General features: G+C 50.7%; 1 long non-coding RNA gene and 1 other non-coding gene across 2 annotated transcripts; one reads left to right on the top strand and one right to left on the bottom strand.

Annotated features, from left to right (window-relative positions):
- The first annotated feature begins 1,265 nt into the window (after positions 1 to 1,265).
- On the top strand, positions 1,266 to 10,686 carry LOC135269653 (uncharacterized). The gene is made up of 3 exons (XR_010337887.1): positions 1,266 to 1,667; positions 3,055 to 3,264; positions 9,336 to 10,686. It is a non-coding gene; the product is annotated as an uncharacterized LOC135269653 (long non-coding RNA).
- Positions 10,460 to 10,594, bottom strand: LOC135269823 (small nucleolar RNA SNORA2/SNORA34 family). Its single transcript, XR_010338073.1, has one exon. It is a non-coding gene; the product is annotated as a small nucleolar RNA SNORA2/SNORA34 family (small nucleolar RNA).
- Positions 10,687 to 16,714: the final 6,028 nt, after the last annotated feature.

Here is a 16,714-nt window from a genome sequence, read left to right on the forward strand (position 1 = left end):
TACACTGTGGTTATGTTGTCATAAAAATGTGTTCATATGGATAGAGAGGAAGGTGTCCCACGTGGAGAAATGAAGAGGGGCCTTGGGCGGGTTGGGAGAGAGCAGTTTTTCTTTCTGTTCTATTTTTCTGTTTAAATGTTCCTATAACGTTCTTATAATAAGTGTTGATGAGCACTCGCAGCCACTGGGGGAAGCAGCTACCCAGGCAGAAGGCTGTTCTGGGTCCCCGGAAGGCTGTAGGCAGAGGGACCCTGAGCTCTGGACCAGGGTTAGGGGGAGGTACTCTGGGCATGTGGAGGCTGGCAGCCCAAGCTCCTGTGAGCTGGGGGCTGGGGCTGCGTCTCACCTATGTTGCTGTTATGCATGTGCAGGGCCCACGTTGTGAGCTGTGTGTCTGCCCACTATTGTGCTTAGCCTCTGGAAGTTGCTTAGGAGCCTGGGATTTTGTGGAGAGGTGGGAGTCAGTTGCTTCTGTCCAAAGGAGTTGGCCAGTGGGGGCCATTCTGAGTTCAGAAACCTCTGGCTTTGAGCCTGATGGACCCAGCCAGGCCCAGCTCTGCTGTTGACCAGCTGTGTGCTCTGGGACTCGAGTTAAGTCTGCAGGTAGCAATACTGTCACCTCCTATCCCATCTTCCCTTCACCCCGCCCTGACCCCTGTGTTCCATTCGGAGCTTCAGAGTTGGTGCCACCTAGCTCCATTCACTGACACGCATCTTGTGCTATGCTAGGATGTCGTCCCCATGTTAGTGTGTCCTCTCCGGGGCGACTGGCAGCCCTCGTGGGCGTGCATCTTCTGCTTCTGCATCCTCGGTTACTGCCAGCAGAGGCCTGGGCAGTGGTGGACAGCAGATATTATCTGTGGTTGTGCTGGAATGGAGGAGGCCTGGTGTCTGTTTTTGGAGTCAAGAGCCCACATGCTTAAGGGTTCTAAGCTCACACGGAGGAGGATGTGATTAGCTCTGGGAAGGAGAGGGGCCGGAAGGAGGGCAAGAGCCCTCGAACTGTTCTTGTTGGGAAGGAAAGAGCAGGTGAGGGTGGGGTACTGTTCCAAGCGTGGGAAACAGGCCACGGGTGGCAGCTATGGCCCGGGGCAGGGGCTGGGAGGCGGCTGCTCTAGCACGCAGTCACTGAGCCATCCTGTGCGCTCTGTGGCAGGTGCTGGGAGTCCAGGAAGTGCTGAGCAGATGGAGTCCATGCCCTCGGGGAGACAGCACACCCGTTGGGGAGACGGAGACCATCACCTACCCAGAGTGCGGTAAGTCAAAGGGTGACAAGCTCCGAAGACAAGGAAAGCAGGGAGGAAGGGGCGGGCGATGCCCTGTTCTCTTTCATGTGGGGAGAGGAGAGGAAACCGCAGGAAGTGGGGACCGACCACATGGTTAGGGAGGAAAGCGTGTTTCAGGCACAGAGTGGCTAAGAGCAAAGGCCCTGTAGCAGGCACGTCTGTGAGTGGTCAGAGCAGAGTGAGGGCTGGGAGATGGGCGGGTCAGTGGGGAGAGGGTGTGTACATGGCAGGCCTGCAGACCCAGGTGAAGAGTCTGGATTTCATTTCTAAGGGGACGAGAAGCTCGGGAAGGTCTGATCAGCCTTCCGTCTTGAAAGGGACACCCCTGCTTCTGCGTGTCAGGGAGCGCCAGTGGAAGTGGGAGGCGGTTGCAGCTTCCAGGTGAGACATGATGGCAACTTGCACGGTGGGGGAAGAGGCACCATCTTGGAGATGCCTTGTGGGGCCTGTCACCTGCCGTTTCCTACCTCCGGGAACAGCGCCCCCACGCATCCCCGCCTGATCCCCGCACGGCAGAAATCCAGGCCCTGCCAGCCCTTGCTGTTCTACGTGTGGCCAGGCGGGGGAGCCTTCACCCTCCCGTTTCCCTCGCCGCAGGCCCCAGGCAGTGCGGTCCTGAGATCCCCCTCCCATTCCAGGGCTCAGGCCCCCAGCATGGCCAGACCACCCACCACCCCCACGCCTTCACCCTCCCCCAGTCCATTGCACACAGAGCATCTGGAATGGTCTCTTGGGCAGCACCTGAGACCGTGTGGCTGTGTCGCGTGAGCCCCTCCCCTCACCGCAGCTCTCTGCCCTACCTGAGCCCAGGTACCTGCAGGCTCCCGGCCCACCTCTGCCTTGAACCTCCCTGAGCCTGAGCTTCTTAAACACAACATCCCCCAGCCTCCTGCCTTCACACAGGCTGTTCCCTTACCCTGGACCTTGTCCCCACCCACCCATTCCTGATCCTTCAGGTCGCAACTTAGAGGTGACTTTCCCTAGAAGCCTCCTCAGACCCAGTGAGGCCAGATTAGGGGCCCCCTCCCTGCCCTCATGGCCCAGGGTGTTTAGCACTTCGCTTTTTCATGCTATCAAAAGTGTACAGAATCGTACGTGTTTCTGATGGCTTGTTCCAGCTGCGAGTGCCCTGAGGGCAGGAATGGGGTCTGTGCCCCCACTGTGGGTTCAGCCAGCACCTGGCCGGGCACTCGTAGTGTTGAATGCATGAGAGAGTAAATGACCCTCAGGGGAAGCTGCTGTGTCTGACGCAGGAACATGCGGCTTGTACTGGCAGGGCCTATTGAGACCATGACTGGAGCCTCTGGCCCGCAGAGTGGGGGCGTCAGTGGGGCTTGCTTCCTCTGCCCACCTTTTTTTTTTTTTTTTTTTTTCAGACAGAATCTCGCTCTGTCGCCTAGGCTGGAGTGCAATGGTGCAATCTCGGCTCACTGCGACATCTGCCTCCCAAGTTCAAGCGATTTTCCTGCCTCAGCCTACCGAGTAGTTGGGATTACAGGCACGCACCACCACACCTGGCTAATTTTTGAATTTTTAGTAGAGACAGGGTTTCACCATATTGGCCAGGATGGTCTTGATCTCTTGACCTCATGATCTGCCTGAGCTCACATCTGCCATTACAGGCATGAGCCACCGTGCCCGGCCCTTCTGCCCACTTTCTTCCCCTTCCTCCTCCTCTCCCGTCTTCACTCTCCCGTCTCCTGTCTCTCGAGTGGCTGTGGATGCTGACAGAATGTGTGCCCACCTTGCCGTCACTGTTCATGCACAGCGCCTGCTGGGGACTCTCCTGTAACGCAAAGGAGTGGTGGAAGGATGGAGCTTCAGGCCTTGAGGGCCAGGAGATGAACACGGAAGACTGAATCCTCAGGGGACCCCAGCTCTGGGCTGGCCCGGGGCTGTGTTCTGAGGACGGGAAGTGGAAGGAGGTGGCAGCAGGAGCTGGGCCCAAGGCATCTCCCACACTCTTCCGAGGTCGAAGGTGAGGTGTCATATCTGCTTGCTAATGCATGATTTCTTTTTCAGTTTTCTTTGGAACCTGTGCTGTGCAGATGTTCGCAATGTGGTGGGGAAGTGAGTTTTAAGAAACTCTTGGCAGAGTACCATTTGGCGTCCCTGTGGTTCTAGAGATTTCTGAGGCCTCGGGGCTGTAGCACCAGCTGCAGGCAGCTGCCTGCCTTCTGACAGCGCTCAGCTTCTGGGCCCAGCAGCTTTCTCAGTTCTGAAAACATGTGTGACCTCACGATTCTGGCCCTTCCACCATCCCCGGCAAACTGTTCCGGCGTGTAGGTGGAATTCCTATTTTTAATAGCCAAGTTGTTGAGAAATTGTAGGACTTTTACTTCCTTTAGAACGGAAGGGCTCCAGAAATATTTATATCTTTGCTTCTATAGAGTCTAGGAGGTCATCTTTGCCCCGGGAGGGTCAGCATGTGGAGAGGGTCACCCGGGAGAGGTCCCAGTGTCAGCCCACACTTGCTGTCAGCAAATGGTACCACAGCGAGCACCCAGGGGCTCAGCCAGCTCCCGCAAGGGAGGTCCCAGCTGTCCACTGGGGAAGGGCAGGGAGGCATGGAAACAATAATGACCCCCCAGCTGGCAGGGGTGATGGCGTTATGCGAAGTGTGCAAGTGGAGCGTGAGCATGGGCCGGGACCCCCCAAGGCTGGGAATCAGGGAGACACCACAGAGGAGGTGGTGAAGGATTGATAGGAGTCTATGGGAGAGTGGAGGCTGCGGGAAGGAGGCTTGTGGGAGGAGGGAGGCTCTTGCATTCCAGGCAGGTGTGGGAGCTCCTGGCAGAGTTTGCAGAAGCCAGCAGCTCAGTGTGGTGGGAGCCGGCTGTGGGCCAGGTGGGTGGGTAGACAGGAGCCAGGTCTGGAGGGGTTTTCAGTGCTGTGCTGAGGGGTCTGAAGTCCATCCTGAAAGTTGTAACTGGCAGTGTCATTCAAAATTTCTTCCAGTTCAAGCAAATAGAGACCTAGCGTGCATACTCGCATCCTGGGCTTGTGAGTCTCAGTCACCCTTGCTGTGTGCAGCTCCTTCTGGCGTGTTCTGTTCTGCTTCTATTCCGGCTCATTTGTTCTTTGAACAATGCTGTTTGCAAGCCTCTACATTGGCTTCCTGTCTCCCTGAATATTTTTGATCTGCAGTTAGAACAGCACTGGATTGGCAAGAGGGAGACTGAGGCAGGAGCCCACGCAGGGGCTGCTGTCAGTCAGAGTCCAGCCAGGACGAGAGACACGAGTGCCAGGCAGCAGGCCTGGGGCAGGGACTCTGGAGTGAAGATGCCACCTCGGCAGTCCTTACCCAGGCCTTGAGAGACTTGGGGCAGCTCTGGAAGCAGCAAGAGGGGTCCTGTCATCGTGAGGCATGTTGAGGATCCGGAAGCTGTGGTTTCATAACTCAGACACTGCGTGGTGTCTGAAAGCCATTTCATTAAATGTCACATGGAATCAAAATAGAAATTACATCTCTGGGACAAAGCCCATTGAGCCAGGAGGCAGGCATTCTGAATTGGAACCAGAATAGCCCCCAAAGTTGGTACTGTGGATCCAAGGCTGCTTGTGTCCGGGGGGCTAGCCTCCCTGCCCCTGTTTCGCTCACATCTGGATTCCCCAGAGGGGGCAGGTGGTCCTGGAGCCTAGCCTACCTGCTGGGAATCAGAGGCAGCTGAAGGTTTACATGTACAATCACCCATCCCCAGCGCCTTCTGGGAGGGAAGCATATCTTACGGATGGCAACCTTGAGGCTCAGGGAGGGTAAGGTGCCAGCCTGAGATCACACAGCCAGTGAGAGGCAGAGACGGGGCTTAGACTCCAAATAATGGCTCCAGAGCGCCCACTGTTTACTATGCCCTGGGCTGCCTTTTCCCCAGTGCTCCTTGCTGTTTGGAACCAGATGACCAATGTGGAGAGACATGAGCTGATTCAATCAGAGTGTATGGGGAAGGAACTTAGACCTTGGCTTTTTTTTTTTTTTTTTGAGACAGAGTCTCACTCTGTCACCAGGCTGTAGTGCAGTGGCACAATCTTGGCTTACTGCAACCTCCACCTCCCGGGTTCAAGCGATTACCCTACCTCAGCTCCTGAGTAGCTGAGATTACAGGCATCCACCACCATGCCTGGCTAAGTTTTTGTATTTTAGAAGAGATGGGGTTTCTCTTGGAGTATGTTTGAATTCGAGTTACCGAAAAAAAAGAAAAAAAAAAAGAGATGGGCTTTCACCATGTTGGCCAGGATGGTCATCTGACCTCGTGATCCGCCAACCTCGCCTCCCAAAGTGCTGGGACTATAGGCGAGAGCCTTTGCACATGGCCAGACCCTGGCATTTTAAAAGCTCCCTGGTAATTCACATGTGCAGCTAGGGTGGGGAGGCCTCTGCTCTGCGGAATAGGGAAGGGGCGTGAGTGGCCTTGTGTCCGCCCTGTGTCCGTAGCTGCCACGTGCTGGTCCATCCATTCAGCCGTTGCATGACACAGGTCATCTTCTGGGGGCTGCTAGCCCCCTCGCACTGGGCAACCCTGAGTGTCCCCTCTGCCCCTGAAGCAGGTGGGCCATCCTTGGAGGAGTGCAGAAGAGCTGAGGTGGGGTGGGGGTGGATCAGGCCTTGAAGGGGTGCCTGGTAAGCCCAAGAAGGGTAGGGAGGAGGAGGAGGGAGGGGAGAGGGCAGTGCGAGGGCAGTGACCCCCAGCTTGGCCCCCGTTTTGAGCATGGGGAACGCGTACACAGATGGTGAAATGCCTGCGTGTTCATGTTCTAATCCATTAATCTTCACTTTTTGTGTATTCTACGTACTTTTTAAAGATTTATTTTGTTTCTTTTCTAACTTTCTGTGTTAGATGTATAATTTCGTTTCTTTATTTAAACATAAGGATTTGTTGTCTTGGTGGTGGTTTTTTGTTTTTGAGACAGAGTCTCACTCTGTTGCCCAGGCAGGCGTGCAGTGGCACATTCACAGTTCACTGCAGCCTCCACCTCCTGGGCTCAAACGATCCACCTCATCTGAGTAGCAGGGACTATAGGCATGCACTACCACACCCAGCTAATTTTTGTATTATTATTATTTTTTTCTGTAGAGATGGGGTTTTGCCCCGTTGCCCAGGCAACAAGCAAATCTACCCATCTTAGCCTTCCAGAGTGCTGGGATTATAGGCATGAGCCACTGTGCCTGGCTAGAGATAAGGTTTTTTTTTCCCCTGGCCCCTGAAAAGATAAGATTTTAAAACTATAGCTTTTCCTCTGAGACCTTTTTTTCTTCAAGTAGAATCTGCTGTGCAGTGTTTTCATCCTTATTATTTCTGTATATTCTGAGTTTCAGAGGTTTTTTGTTTTGAGACGGCATCTTGCTCTGTTGCCCAGGCTGGAGAGTAGAGGTGCTATCTTGGCTCACTACAACCTCTGCCTCCCGGGTTCAAGTGATTTCTGGCTAATTTTTGTATTTTTAGTAGAGACGGGATTTTGTCATGTTAGCCAGGCTGGTCTTGAACTCCTGACCTCAAGTGATCCATCTGTCTCAGCTTCCCAAAGTGTTGAGATTATAGGTGTGAGCCACCGTGCCCAGCCATAGATGTTGGTTTTGACTTCCCCTTTAACTTGTGAAGAGTTTTTCTCCCCAAAGGTGGTAGCTCTTTTTTTTTTTTCCTTTGGAGTTTGTCATACATTAAATTTTTTTTTTTTAAGAAACAGTCTTGCTTTGTCATCCAGACTGGACTGCAGCCTCTACCTACCAGGCTCAGGTGATCCTCCCACCTCAGCCTCCTGAGTAGCTGGGATTATAGGCTGGCACCACTGTACCTGGGCTGGTCTCAAATTCCTGGGCTTAAGCCATCCACCCACTCGGCCTTCCACAGTGCTGAGACTACAGGTGTGAGCCTTCACACTTGCCCTGAATTCCTTTTTCAGCAGTATGTTTCCTACTAAAAGCACTTATGAAAAGTGAGCATTTTCTCTCTTACTCCTTCTCCTTTTTTTTGCCATCCAGTTTTTATTGTATTTCTTAGTGTTTGTCTTGAAATGCGCTTATACCTCTATGCTATCTTTTTCTTATTTTTGCCCCCTCCCCCACAAGAAAGATGAAGAAATCAGAGACTTAGGCCAGGTGCGGTGGCTCATGCCTGTAGTCCCAGCACTTTGGGAGGCTAAGGTGGGTGGATCACTTGAGGTCAGGAGTTCAAGACCAGCCTGGCCAACATGGTGAAACCCAGTCTCTACTAAAAATACCAAAATTAGCTGGGCATGGTGGCTGGTGCCTGTAATCCCAGCTACTCAATAGGCTGAGGCAGGAGAATCGCTTGAACCCGGGAGGTGGAGGTTGCTGTGAGCCGAGATCATGCCACTGCACTTCAGCCTGGGCAACAGAGTGAGACTCTGATTCAAAAAAAAGAAAAGAAAAGAAAAGAAAAGAAGTACATCAGAGACTAACAACTCTCTTCTTCTTTCCTCCTTTTCGTCACAATTTTTGTTTTCTGTATCATTTCTAAATTCGGGGTTTTTCTTTATATATGACCTTAATCCTCACATTGGTCCTACAGATTGATTCACTGCTGACCATCAGTTCTCTTGCTGAAGTTTTCTGATTTTTCTCTTGATTTGCTGAAATTCCTTCTCCAGCAGTTCCATCAAAAGGGACTAAATGAAAAAGAATTATTGAGTTCTTGCATATTCAACCAGGTTTCTAGTCTTCATGTTTGACTGACAGCTTTCTTAGTCCGTGCTTCGCAGGTGTCACTTGTCTCTAGAGTTAAGTGCCATCGTGGGAAAGTCTAAGTTAACTTCTATTTTGTTTCCCTTTATGAATTGATGTTTTCACTTGACTGTCCAAAGTCTTCTCTATTTAGCTTTTTCCCTCTTTCTTTTGTATTTTAAGTCTAGTTACTTTCATAGAAATTATCTTGATATTGACAGATTTTTGTCATTTTCCCCAAGACATGGTGTGCCCTTTCAGTTTGTAGATTTATCTTCTTTTATTTCAGGAAAATTTTCTTGAATGATATCTTTAAATATTTATGTTCCCTTATTTCAGTTTTCTATTCTGGGTTATATGATGAGTCCTTTGTAGATTTTCCAAATCTGTCATTTTCTCTGTAATCTCTTTACACCGTTGGTTTTCATTTCCTTTTGCTCACTTTCCTCAGCCTTGTTCTCAGTGTCTTGATTGTGTTTTGAGCATCTTTGATGCTCCTTGGCCCCGCTTTCCATTTCGTCATGACTTTGAAGATGTGATGTTTTTCCCTCATTCTCCAGTTCTGTCGGCTCTGGTTTTATGTTCCCCCTAAGCTCTCGTATCTGTTTTGTTTGCTTGCTTTTTGGAGATGATTGCTTTATTAGTTTTGTTTTTTTTTTTTTTTGAGACGAAGTCTCACTCTGTTGCTTAGGCTGGAGTTCAGTGGTGCGACCTCAGCTTACTGCAACCTCCGCCTCCTGGGATCAAGTGATTCTCCTGCCTCAGCCTCTCGAGTAGCTAGGATTATAGGCCTGCGCCTCCATACCCAGCTAATTTTTGTATTTTTAGTAGAGATGGCGTTTCCCCATGTTGGCTAGGCTGGTCTCGAACTCCTGACCTCAGGTGATCCGCCCACCTCGGCCTCTCAAAGTGCTGGGATTATAGGCATGAGCCACAGCACCTGGCCTATTTGTGTGCCTGTAATCCCAGCTACTCGGCAGGCTGAGACAGGAGAATCACTTGAACCTGGGTAGCAGAGGCTGTAGTGAGCCAAGATCGGACCACTGCACTTCAGCGTGGGTGACAGAGTGAGGCCCTTTCGCCAAAAAAAAAAAAAAAGAAAGAAAAGATCTTTTTCAGCTCTACGATACAATACGAAGATGTTTTCTTCTAGGTACTTTGTAGTTTTACATTTAGGTCTATGCTGCATTTTTAGTTAATTTGTAGATAATTTCTGTGTGTGGTATGAAGCTGAGGATTTGGGCTTATTTTTCTATTCTCTTTGATCTGGTTTCTGGGAGCAGACGGAGGACCCACTAGCTTTTGTGCTGTGTCAAGCTATTATACAAGGCCCCATGGGCTCAGGTTTCTTTTTTTTTTTTCTTTTCTAGGAAAAAAAGAGGAAAAGCTATCAGCAATACCAAGGGAAACAGCAGGCTAAGGCTGGCATAGTTCTCAGTAAGCCTCACGGCAATTCTCTGCTCCCTCCCTCACCTCCTGCCTACCGTTAATCCAAAAATGTCCAACAAATAAGACCCGAAGGCACTGAGAACTTTTTCTTGCTGCCAAGTATAAAACACAGACCCGTATAGTGGCTTAAAAAAGTAAATTCCCAGGAACATTTATAGAGATGGAAAATAGGACAGTGGAATAGCAGGGGCTGGGGAGGGGAGAAGGAGAGGTGCTGTTGAACAGGTGCAGAGTTTCTGTTTGGGCTGATGGAAAAGTTCTGGAAAAGAAAGCGTTGACGGTTGCACAACACTGTGAAATTCATGATACCATTGAATGCACTGCACACTTAAAAATGGTTAAAATGGTAAATTGGGTTATCAATGTTTTACCACAGTTAAAGAGTGTTTTTAAAAAAGCATATTCCCTCTAGGGTTAGCTGTAGTCAACATCCAAATTCTCTAGTGATGAACTGAAGTATGGACCATCAGCATAAATGTAAATTAAAATTAAATATTGCCAGGCAGGCTGGGCGCAGTGGCTCATGCCTATAGTCCCAGCACTTTGGGAGGCCTAGTCGGGGAGATCACTTGAGGTCAGGAGTTCTAGACTAGCCTGGCCAATATACCGAGACCTTGTCTCTACTAAAAAAAATACAAAAATTAGCTGGATGTGGTGGTGCACACCTGTAGTCCCAGCCACTCGGGAGGCTGAGGCAGGAGAATCACTTGAATCTGGTGGGCAGGGTTTGAGGGGGCACGCAGAAGTTACAGTGAGCCAAGATGGCAACACTGCACTCCAGCCTGGGTGACAGAGCAAGACCCATCTGCCTCCCTCCCAAAAAATTGCCAAGCAGTATGAGATTGCTTGGTCAGTATCCTAACAGTCACAAAGGAAGCAAGGGATCTTGAGAGGGGGAAAGGGAGGAGGTGGGAAGAAAAGACGAGGACCAAGTTCCTCTGAGTGGCTAAGAAATGTTATTTGGTTAAGTCCCTAGCTCCACAGAGTAAGTGCCTGACAGAGTTAAATTACTCTGTAAAAAAAAACAATGGCTTTATATTCAAGACCATGCTGCTTCCAACTAAATTGGCCACTCACACTGGGATACCGAGCAACGAACAGCCCACAAGGAAGACATCACTCTTGGCTCCTGTTTGAAACCAGCAGCTATAGCAAACTGCTCATCTTGATCCAGGGCCTAGTGGGGTTTCTTTAATTAGCAAGTTTACAGTCATGGAGTCTTGTGAAAATGGTTCGATAAATTACAGATAAATAAATATTTTGTACATCCAAGTATCTTCATTAATTTCCACCGGCTACATGAGGCTCCCTCCTGTGGGCTTTCTCTCTGCGCCCTTTTGCTGTGGACAGAAGGTAGCCTGCACATTCATCCATCCAGCCCATCAGCCAGGGGCGGCCCAGAGGGAGGAGTGGAGGGGACATGGGCCTGGAATTAGACTGAGCTGGGTGTGTCCCCAGCTCGGGCCACACTGCCAGGCCCTGGTTTCATTACTATGAAATGAGGAGTGGGGTTGGTATCTGGTCTCCCACCCCTACTACGAGGGGTTCCAGGGCTCTCTTCCACCCTCTGATTCCTTCCCCTCTTCTGTCGCAGTCCAGAATCCCTCTTTTCTGCCTAAACGCCTCTCGTCTTCATTTGATCATTAGCAGCTGCAGAGCCACGAGCCACTGGGCTCGGCCTGGGAGATGCCGGCCCTCCACTTCCAGCGCTCTCCAGCTGGGATTTCCTCCAGAACAGTGGCAAAGAGTTTGCTCAGAGCCATGTCCCCTCACTGGGGAGCAATGCTGAGCCAGTTACCTGGCTCCACTGTGCCCCTAGGGAGGTGAAATTGTGCCATCAAATTCCCACAACGACACTGGTTCTTCCTTAAGGATAAGGAGGCTACCGCACAGAGAGCTTGTGCAGCGCCAGCCCACACTGCTCTCCCGAGGACTTGCTTTCTCTGGCCTGAGTCTGCCTGAGTCCACGGGAAGAACCCTGCTGGCTCCCAGTAAGCCCCTCTAGACCTTGGAGCTCTAGCTGCTCTCAGAGCTCACTTTGAAGGGAGCCTGTAAGGCAGGGGTGTCCAGTCTTTTGGTTTCCCGTGGCCACAGTGGAAGAAGAATCGTCTTGGGCCACACATAAAATATACTAACACTGACAATAGCTGATGAGCTAAAAAATAAAAATCACAAAAAACTCATAATGTTTTAAGAAAGTTTATAAATTTGTGTTGGGCTGCATTCAGAGCCATTCTGGGCTACAGGTTGGACAAGCTTGCTCTAATGGATCAGATACATACAGTCTTAAACAAGAAATAGCTCCCAGGGCTGTGAGGCCTAGTTGGCACTCACTGAGTGCCGTGAGCAGGGGAAGGGGCAGGCCTGGGCAGTGGGGTCCTCTGTGGGGCCCAGCTGTGTCTCCAGTCATCTGGAGAGCTGGGACCAGCACACTGGGGTCTGTTGGCCTCCCGGAAAAGTGCTCACTTGCAGGAAGAGAGAACAGAGGTGTGAAAGCGAGGCCATGTTCATTATTCCTTCATTTATTCCCTGTTTATTGAGCTTTGACAACATGCGAGGGACTGCTTGATTGATTGACTGATGGAGTGACTAGGACGGGGTCTCATCTGTTACCTGGCTGGAGTGCAGTGGTGCCACCTCAGCTCACTGCAACTTCTACCTCCTGGGCTCAAGCCATCCTCCTACCTCAGCCTCCTGAGTAGCTGGGATTACAGGCCCATGCCGCCGCATGCGGCTACTTTTTGTCTTTTTTGTAGAGACAGGGTTTTGCTATGCTGCCAGGCTGGTCTTGAACAACTAGGCTCAAGTGATCCTCCTGCCTCCCCTTGGCCTCCCAAAATGATGGGATTATAGGCTTCCACAGCGCCCGGCCAGAGGAACTGTTTCAGGTGCTGGAATCTGGTAACGTGTTGGAGGAAGGGAGTTTCTGAAGTCAGCCCATTTCTTATACTTGGATCTGCCCAAAGTTCCAGTGTAAGGGGCTTCAGTGGAAGAGAAGTGAGAAGGGAGTGGGCTATGTCCCTTGGCGGTAGGGCCACAGGATGTAGCCTGAGCTTTAGCAGCATGAAGCGTCCGGACAGCCCACACTATTGCAGGGAGCCGAAGAAGAGACCCATGTCGGGGTCAGGTGACAGCACTGTGCCTGACACCTTGGAAGACCCAGGGGCTTTAGGACTATCCAGAAAGAGGCCTGGGGTGGCAGATAAAGAGGGGACTGCATTTCTGGGAGAAAGTCATCCAGTGCTTGTCACAGCTCAGTTACTCATTATTAATGAAAAAAATAATAGCTTCTGGTTTATATATCAGCCATGTAAACTTGGCTAATGTGAGTCTTCCTTGCAAGCTGCTGTGTGTGCCAGTTCTGGCTTGGCAGTGAGGTTTCTGAGATGGGTTAGCTGACAGGTAAATGCTACCTGGGAGGCCTCTTGGAGGATAGCCAGCTAGCTTCAGCCATCAGTAGCTCAGTAAGCAAAAGGTCATGTTCAGTTCAAGTGCAAAGATTGTGAAGCTCAGTGGTGAAAAGCCAGATGAATTCAAGTCACCTGAGCTTTTCTCCAGCCTTTGCAGCCTGGACTAGGGCTGGGGTCATGATGTGAGCTGGGGAGAGAGAAGAAAGAAGACCTATGTTACATATCCAGGCTCTCCGCTCTGTGTGCCAAAACCAAGTGCGGCTAGGGGCTGGTCATTCCTTCATTCCAAACCGGGCCGCTTTTCCGCCACTCCTTGAGGCCTATGCTATGTGCAGGATGTTGACCTGAGCTCTGTGTGGGGCAGAGAGCTGAGCTGACCCGGTTCTTGTCCTGAGGCTCTCGGGGTCTAGAGGGGGCTGAAATGGGGCTGGAGAACCGAGCTGTGTGGGAGGGGGTGGGCATTGGTCCTGCCCGGCTCTTACCTGTCTGCACCTGCTGTGCCTGGTGTCCCCTCTGTTCTGGGGGTAGCTGCTGCGGGGCCAGCCTGCTGCAGGGCCAGCCTGCGGCGAGGCCAGGTCTCTGCCAGCTGTCAGGTCCACGCAGCAATCTGGCAGTGGAAGGAAAAGGGTTTTGGGGTCAGACACAAAATTTCCACTCTCCCTCTTCCGTGCTTTCCTTTTCTGGGCAAGTTGCTGAACTTCTCTGTGCCTTGGTTTTCTCATCTGTAAAATGGGTTCTGAGAAACATATCTCGTAGAGCACCTTGTGCCTGATTGCTTAATTCAGGGTAACTCCTTTCTCACAAAGGGCACCCCCTCCGCCCCATCTGCTTTGCTTCCCTAATGGACAACCTGATTCAGAAACTTTTTTCTACCCATGGAAAAGGTCCAGGGTAGTGAGGGCTTGGGGGCCGAGTGAAGCCAGGGAGGTGAGAACTGGGAACTTCTGTTTGCCTGATCCATAACCCAGGTCAGATTGCCACGAATGCTGCATCACATTACACAGTTCTGGGTTCCATTGTTGCTGGAAGTTTTGAGAGAATGCACAAGGAGCTAAATTAAATTAAAACAAAATTGCAATCACTGAGTTAATGACTGTGACAATACAAATAATTCACAACCAAATTAATGTAACATTAAATCTCATCATTATACTAATAACCTTTGCACGGCAATACAGAAACAACTGTTTGGGGAGGAATGATTTGTCACATGAGAGAACAGAGTTTTGGGAAAGTCTCAGGCCAAGCACAATGGCTCACGCCTGTAATCCCAGCACTTTGGGAGGCCAAGGCAGGAGAACTGCTTGCGTGGAGGAGTTTGAGACCCATCTAGGCAACATGATGAGACCTGGTCTCTACAAAAAAATTAAAAATTAGCCGGGCATGGTGACTCATGCCTGCAGTCCCAGCTACTTGGGAGGCTGAGATGGGAGGATCACTTAGCATGGGAGGTTGAGGCTTCAGTAGCCATGAACATGTCATGGCACTCAATTTGGGTGACAGAGTGAAACCCTGTCTCAAGAGGCCAGGCACAATGTCCCACACCTGTAATCCCTCTGGAAGGCCAAGCACTTTGGAATCTAAGCAGTTTGGAAGGCCAAGGTGGGAGGATCACTTGAGCCCAGGAGTTGAGACCAGCCTGGGCAACCTAGTGAGACCCGATCTCTGAAAAAAAAAAAAAATAAGTCTCAGAATTGCCTTCTGGGATCTGAAAAGGGAGAGGGAGGAACTAAGGTTTCTAAAGGGCCTATTGTGTGCCACAAGGCAGGGGTGACAGTCCTTGCCCTTGGGAAGTACTTGGCTCACATGGTAGGACAGCCGTATTTGCAGTGACTATGAAGTGAAGGGGCCTTAGGAGTCGAGGGTTATTAGGAAGGCTTCCTGGAGGCGGCGGTTTTGAGTGAGTCTGGAGGGGTGAGTAGGCTTGAGTAGGATTCAGTGGGTCTTGCTCTGCTTCCTTGTCTCCCTCCTCTCTGCAGCCGGCTACAGTTTGGCCCTTGTTCCTTCTTTGTCCCTCAGATGCTTTTACCAAGTAACCTTCATGTTGCCAGACCCAAAAGTGCGTCCTCAGGGCCTCGTCTTTCCTGAGTCTCAGCAGCACACACTCCTGGAAACTTCCATTGGCCTCTAGGATTCACCCTTCCCTGGTTTCTGCCAGCATCACCAGCTCCCCTTCTTTACCCACTTTGCTGGGTCCCCTCCCCTCCCAACCTCCCACACCCCAGAGCGCGGCACGCCTGCCACCCTGTGCTGCTGGCTCCAACCAGGCCCACCAACGACGCTGACATTCACAGCTCTGTCCCGGCCCTCCTGGCTGCCACACTCAAGTGTCTCATTATCTGTGAAGCGCTTCCCCTGGGATGTCTAACAGATAATTTTATTGTTTTGAGATGGAGCCTTGCTCTGTCACTCAGGCTGGGGTGCAGTGGCATGATCTTGGCTCACCACAACCTCTACCTCCTGGGTTCAAGCGATTCTGCCTCAGCCTCTCAAGTAGCTGGGCTCACGGGTACATGCCACCACACCTCGCTAATTTTTGTGTTTTTAGTAGAGACGGTTTCACCATGTTGGCCAGGCTGGTCTCAAATCCTGACCTCAGATGATCTGCCCACCTTGGCCTCCTAAAGTACTGCGATTACAGGCGTGAGCCACCACGCCCAGCTAATTTTTGTACTTTTTAGTAGAGATGTGGTTTCACCATGTTGCCCAGGCTGGTCTTGAACTCCTTACCTCAGGAGATCTGCCTGCCTCTGCCTTCCAAAATGCTGGGATTTTAGGAGTGAACCACCACACACAGCCCTAATAGACATTTTTAAAAACTTAATACAGAAAAATGCACACATCATAAGAGCACAGCTCAATGCATTTTCTCAAAGTGCATGCACTTGTGAAGTCAGCCCCCAGATGGAGAAAGAGAACATCATCAGTGCCCAGGAAACCCCTCCCGGCTCCTCCCAGTCCTGACCACACTAAGGTGCCACCATCTCCACTTCCATCCTTCACTTGCTGGGTCTGGCACTTCATGCAGACGGGATTAAGGATGGTACACTTTTTTTTTTTTTTTTTGAGATGGAGTCTTGCTCTGTAGCCCAGGCTGGAGTGCAATGGCACGATCTCGGCTCACTGCAACCTCCACCTCCTGGGTCCCAGTTCAAGCAATCCTCTTACCTCAGCCTCCCAAGTAGCTGGGATTACAGGCATAAGCCACCATGCCCAGCTAATTTTTGTATTTTTTAGTAGAGACAGGGTTTCACCATGTTGGCCAGTCTGGTCTTGTACTCCTGACCTCATGATCCGCCTGTCTTTGTCTCCCGAAGTGCTGGGATTATAGGCGTGAGCCACCGCGCCCGGCCAAGGATGGCACACTTTTTGCTGGCCTTTTTTTGGCTTCTTTGGCTGAACATCATGCCTGTGAGAGTCCGTGTGGCAGGAGCTGTAATCCTCCTTTTTCGTAGCTGGAGAGGGTATTCCATTGTTTGACTATCCCACAGTTTGTTCATTCTCTTTCTGATTGGCATTTTTGCATTTCACTTGTAAAATTGTGAATAATTCCATTAGAGAGAACTAATGGCTCAGTTTTGCTCCCTACTCCGCAAACCGACCCTGCCCACAGGAACTGAACTTGCGAAGGGGGCAGGTGACATGTCTTTTAGTGGGGCCCTTCCATGGCGTAACCTAGCAGAATGCCTAATGTTGGAACCTCGGGCATCACAGCCGACCTCTTTATTTTAAATAAATGAATGCATGAATAAATGAAGGAATAAAATGAATGAATGAGAGGAGGGGTAAGTGGCCAAATGAATGCATTTCTGAGACGAGCATTTTTGGGTGGTCACCTGTGTCAGACACCACTGGTCATCTTCATAAATGCTGCCATATGTAATCCTCAC

Source organism: Aotus nancymaae, unplaced genomic scaffold, assembly GCF_030222135.1.
Source record: "Aotus nancymaae isolate 86718 unplaced genomic scaffold, 86718_ANA_hifiasm-v0.15.2.pri h1tg000057l, whole genome shotgun sequence".
In the NCBI taxonomy this organism is placed as follows: domain Eukaryota; kingdom Metazoa; phylum Chordata; class Mammalia; order Primates; family Aotidae; genus Aotus; species Aotus nancymaae.